The following is a 6,668-nucleotide window of genomic DNA, read 5'->3' on the forward strand; positions in this document are numbered from 1 at the left end:
AAAAAAAAAAAAAAGAACATCACTGGACACCACAAAAACACACTTACATAGATCACTGACACTAAGCAACTATACAATCAAGTCTGCATAATAACCAACAAACAACATGATGGAAGAATCAAATCTGCTCGTATCAATGTGAACCTTGAATGCAGACAGGCTAAATGTCCCAATTAAAAGGCAGAGGGTGGCAATTTGGAAAAACTGAAAGCTGTTTTCAAGAGACTCACATGCAATGACACACAGAGGCTCAAAGTAAAGAGGGAAAAAAAAAACCCTCAACCAAGCAAACAGAAAACAGAAAAAAGCAGGAGTTGCTATTCTAATTTCAGACAAAACAGACATTAAACCAACAGCAATCAAAAACAGACAAAGAAGGACAATTACATAATGGTAAAGAGTTTGATTCAACAAGAAGACTTAACTATTCTAAATACACATGCAACCAACAGTGGAGCACCCAGGTTCATAAAACAAGTTCTTAGAGACCTTCGAAGAGACATAGATAACTATACAATAAAAGTGGGAGGTTTAACACCTCACTGACAGTATTAGACAGATCATTGAGGCAGTCAACTAACAAAGACATTTGGTGCCTGAAATCAACATTCAACCAAATGAGCCTAACTGACATCTACAGAACTCTTCACCCAAAAACAAAAGAATATACATTCTTTTCATCTGTAGATGGCATGTGCTATAAAACTGACCACATTATCAGCCATAAAACAATTCTCAGCAAATTAAAAAAAAAAAATCATACCAACCACACTCTCAGATCGCAATGCAAATAAAATAAGACAATCACTGAAAACTATACAGTTACAGAGAAATTAAACAACCTGCTCCTCAATGATTTTTGGGTGAACAATGAAATTAAGGCAGAAATCTAGAAATTCTTTGAACCTAATTAGAACAAAGATACAACATATCAAAATATTTGGGACACAGCTAAAGCAGTGTTAAGAGGGATGTTTGCAGCAATAAACGCCCGCATCAAAAAGTTAGAAAGATCTCAAATTACAACCTAACATCACACCTAGAGGAACTAGAAAAACAAGAGCAAACCAATCCCACAGCTAACTGAAGAGAAGAAATCATGAAAAACAGAGCTGAACTGAAAGAAACTGGGACACAAAAACTATAGAAAAGATCAATGTATCCAGGAGTTTGTTGAAAGAATAAATAAGATTGATAAACTACTAGCTAGATTAATAAAAAGAGAGAAGATCCAAATACACACAATCAGAAATGAAAAAGGGGCCATTACCACCAATACCACAGAATTACAAAATATCCCCAGAGACTACTATGAACACTTCTATGCACACAAACTACAAAACCTAGAAGAAATGAATACACTACTAGAAACATACAACCTGCCAAGATTGAACCAACAGAAACTGAATCCCTGAACAGATCAATAATGAGGTGTGAAATTAAAGCAGTAATAACTTGCCTACCGATCAGAAAAGGCCCAGGACCAGATGGATTCATAGCATAATTATACCAGATATATACAGAAGAACTGGTACCAATTCTATTGAAACTACTCCAAAAAATTGAGGCGGGGGAACTCCACCCTAACTCATTCTATGAGGTCAGCATCATTCTGATACCAAATCTAGCAGAGACACAACAAAAAAAGGCAACTCCAAGCCAATACCCTGAATTAACATAGATGCAGAAATCCTTAACAAGATACTAGCAAACTGAATCCAGCAGTCAATCAAAAAGCTAATCCACCACAGTGTAGTAGGCTGACTACCATAATCAAGTAGGCTTCGTCAACATACAGAATTCAGTGTGATTCATCATGTAAACATAGCTAATAACAAAACCACATGATCATCTCAATAGATGTAGAAAAGGATTTCAATAAAATTCAACATCCTTTCTTGTTAAAAATTTTCAACAAACTAGGTACTGAAAGAACATACCTCAAAGTAATAAAAGCCATCTATGACAAATTCACAGCCAACATCATCCTGAATGGGCAAAAGCTGGAAGCATTCCCCTTGAGAACTGAAACAAGACAAGAATGCCCACTGTCATCACTACTCCTGCTCGGCATAGTACTAGAAGACTACACAAGGCAATTAAGCAAGAGAAAGAAAGAAAAGGCATCCAAATAGGAAAACAAACTGTCTTTGTTTACAGATGATACAATTCTATACCTAGAAAACCCTATAAGACTCTACTCAAAAGCTCCTAGATCTGATAAACAATTTTAGCAAAGTTTCAGGATAAAATAAAAATCAATGTACAAAAATTAGTAACATTTCTATACACCAGCAACATCCAAGCTGAAAGCCAAATCAAGAGCACAATCTCATTCACAGTGGCCACGAAAAGAATACCTAGGTATACAGCTAACCAGGGAGATGAACACTCCCTATGATGAGAATTTCAAAACACTGCTGAAAGAAATCAGAGACGATATAAACAAACAGAAAAACAGTCCATGCTCATGGACAGGAAGCATCAATATTGTTAAAATGGCCATACCACCCAAAGCAATTTATAGATTCAATGCTGTCCCTATCAAACTACCAATGACATTCTTCACAGAATTAGAAAAACTATCTTAAAATTCATATGGAACCAGAATGAGCCTGAATAGCCAAAGCAATCCTAAGCAAAAAGAGCAAAGCTGGAGACATCACATTACCAGACTGCAACTATGCTATAAGGCTACGGTAACCACAACAGCATTGTACTGGTATAAATAAGTTACCGAAACTAAAAGAAATTTAAAAATCTAAACAGACAAATTTTCTCACCTCCAAAAAGAAAATATTTTAAAAGAAATGAGTAAAGATGTTAAATTTCTATCCCTGCTCTCTCCAAAAATAACAAAACAAAAAATACCAGGGCTAGACAAATCTGTGGTATAATTTTAATAACCCCTTAAAAAGCATTTCCAAGTAAATTAAAACTTTCCAGAAAAAAGAGAAATTTAAACTTGCAAATTATTTTTATAAAGTAATTATTAGTTGTACACACACATACACAACAACTACTGTCTTATCTCACTTATTATTGTCAATATAAAAATCTTTTACAAACTATCAGGAAAGAGAACCCAGCCATAAGCTAAAAGAATACTTGATAAAAATCAACAATTCATAAAAGAAAATCCAACAATACAAGAAAAGATGGACACGTTCATAATATAAAATATATCTCAGTCCCAAAGCCAGTATCATGCTTAACAGTGAAACACTACAGGCATCCTGATGTAACTCCAAAAGAGAGCAAGGGCACATATCATCACCAGTTTGATTTGACACTGTTCTAGCCAATGAAATCAGACAATAGAATGCGATGGGAATAATGGAAACTATTGCTATTTTCAGACAATATGATTACATACCTAAAAAATCCAAACTACTGCAAGCAATAATTCAAATTCAGTTAGTTAATAGGATGTAAAATTTAGAAACCAATTGCCTTCCTATATAAAAACAATTTGTTAAAGCACATCTTGGAAGAAAACTTTCCATTTACAACACTATCACAAAAAGATAAAATGCCTAGAAATAAAACTTAACAAGACATACATCATACCTTTATGAAGAAAACTTTTAAGTGCTTTAAAATGTTGCTGCAGCTGTGGGGAAGCAGGCGCTGTAACACACTGCTGTTGGAAGCATAAGGTGACAGCAGGGCAATATGACAACACCAACCCAAACTACAAATGCACAAACAAGCATAAAATTACGCAAAATAAAAGTTCATTCACTGCATCATTGTTGCAATGGCTGCAGATTACGAACCATCTGCCTACCAATAGAAGAATGGTTGATTTAGGCTAATTCATACAAGGCAGTACTATGCAGCTCTGCAAATGTGATGAAGATTTCCATGTGCTAATTAGGAAGATCCCTAAAAAATGATTTAATTAAAAAGCAAGGTATAGAAAGGTTTATATTCTACCTTTTGTAGAAAATAAATAAAATATAAAGTTTTTTTTAAAATATGCACTAAAAACTTGAGAGCACCTAAGAAATGAATGTCAGTGCTGGGCATATGGGTGACACAAGTAGATGTGAAATGAGGTTGCTATGTACTAGCACTCTGCAGATTACTTTTTAATCACAGCAATATAATAACATAATACCTACTAATAAAATTAAACTAAAAGAAAACATTGCTAGTGGCATTAAAAATTATACAACCATTATAACAGTGAAGACAAACTACGTTATGCTGCATTACCTAACTCTAAATTACAGAGGCTTCTCATTAAAAAAATGTTATTTCTTCCTCAGTCCATGTCCATCATGGGTTCATTGGCTGGGCTGTCTTTTACGTGGTTCTTCATCAGTACCCATGCAGAGGAAAAAGTGCTCCACAGGGACTCACACTGGTCATTCAGTCTTCCAGCTCAGAAATGACACTTGTCACTTCTGCTTACAACCCATTGGCTAGGACTAGTCACATGGCCCCACACAAAGCACAAAGAGGGTTTAAGGCAAATAAAACACATATTGGTAAGCCACAATAATAACAACCATAACCATTTTGGAGAACAACTTTGTTTTTAAAATACCATTTAGATATCATAAAAGCCATTGAAGATATCCATACACTTTGATCCTGCAAGTACACTTCTGTAAATGTCTAATGATATATTCCTAAGTAATTACAAATAAATGGGTAGAAATGTTTTATCCCTGGACATAACACTCACCAAAATGAAGTGAACTGTTCTTTGACCCTTTCTAAGGCAGCTAAATGCCCCAATACCATTCTCCTTAAAAAAAAAATAAAGTTATAAATAGCCATAAAAAAAAAAAAGCAAATAAGCACAGATGGAAAGACAGTGTTTTGCTTTTAATTATTGAGACATTCATTATATATGTGGGTATGGTAGCCTAACAGGTGGACACACAAAATAAACCAAAATATTAGATATGATCTACTAGCTTATTTATGTGAAGCTTTATTCTTCACTACATTTTTTACATATATCATCTCAGTGTTTTAAATTTTTTTCATGTTTACTTCTAGGGTACACGTGCAGGATGTGCAGGTTACATAGGTAAACGTGTGCCATAGTGGTTTACTGCACCTATCAACCCATTACTTAGATACTAAGCCCAGCATGCATTAGCTATTCTTTCTAATACTTTCCATCCCCCCACCCCACCTCCCAATAGGCACCAGTGTGTGTTGTTCCCTTCCCCAGGCCCATGTGATCCCATCATTCAGCTCCCACTCATAAGTGAGAAAATGCAGTGTTTGGTTTTCTGTTCCTGTATTAGTTTGCTGAGGATAATGGTTTCCAGTTTCATCCATGTCCCTACAAAAGACATAATCTCATTCCTTTTTATGGCTGCATAATATTACATGGTTCACGTATATGTACCACTTTTTCTTTATCCAGCCTGTCATTGACGGGCATTTGGGTTGATTCCATGTCTTTGCTATTTTGAGTAGTGCTGCAGTGAACATACAAAGGCATGTATCTTTGTAACAGGATTATGACTTATATTCCTTTGAGTATATATCAAGTAATGGGATTGCTGGGTCAAACGTTATTTCTGGTTCTAGCTCCTTGAGAAATCACCACATCATCTTTCATAATGGTTGAACTAATTTACATTCCCACCAACAGTGTAAAGGCATTCCTATTTCTCTGCTACCTTGCCAACATCTGTTGTTTCTTAACTTTTTAATAATGGCCATTCTGGCTAGTGTGAGATGATATCTCATTATGGTTTTGATTTGCATTTCTCTAATGATCAGTGATGCTAAGTATTTTTTCATATGTTTAGCTGCATGAATGTTTCTTTTGAGAAGTGTCTGTTCATGTCCTTTGCCCACTTTTGAATGGGGTTGTTTCTGTTTTTCTTATTCAACCACATTAGGTCAGTTTTGTTTTATACGTTTGGCTTTTATAGACAATTTAATTTAAAGAAAGTACCTCACTTAAAAGACAATGTAACTTTGAAGAACATAGATTTTTCAGTGTTATTATTTTACAGATGAGAAATTTAAAACCTGACTTAATTATTTTTGAGTATTCACTATGTTTAGGTCAAACATTTTTCTATTCATAGCAAGGCACAGAGATATAAGTGGTCCTTGACTGTAATAATTTTGTACCCTGATCATGAAGGTTAGTAACCAGCTCAAAGCCATAGAGCTGGTTAGTCTTGTTTTTGTTTTTTGATTATTTTATTGGCAGTGGCTTGGATTATCCTATAATAGAAGTTACAGATTCTTGCTTCAAAAAGCTAAGAGAAAATCACTGAAGAAGTTATTTTTAGTAAAATATACCACATGCTCTTTACTTACTCATCTGTTGATGACCACTTAGATTGTTCCCTGTGAATTATGCTGCAGTGAACATGGGGTGCAGGTATCTCTTCAATACACTGATTTTAGTTCCTTTGGATATATACCTGGAAGTGAGATTGCTGGGTCATACGGTCATTCAATTTTTAGAATTTTTATGAGCCTCTATACTGTTTTTCATAATGGTTGTGCTAATTTACCTTCACTGCAACCACATAAAGGATTCCATTTTCCCTGCATTCTTTCCAAGACTTCTTACCTTTTATCTTTTTTTTTTTTAGAGATATTATTATTAAGTTCTGGAATACATATGAAGAACATGCAGGTTTGTTACATAGGTATATGTGTGCCATGGTGGTTTG

The sequence above is a fragment of the Cebus imitator genome, unplaced genomic scaffold (assembly GCF_001604975.1).
Source record: "Cebus imitator isolate Cc_AM_T3 unplaced genomic scaffold, Cebus_imitator-1.0 Scaffold474, whole genome shotgun sequence".
Taxonomy (NCBI): Eukaryota; Metazoa; Chordata; class Mammalia; order Primates; family Cebidae; genus Cebus; species Cebus imitator.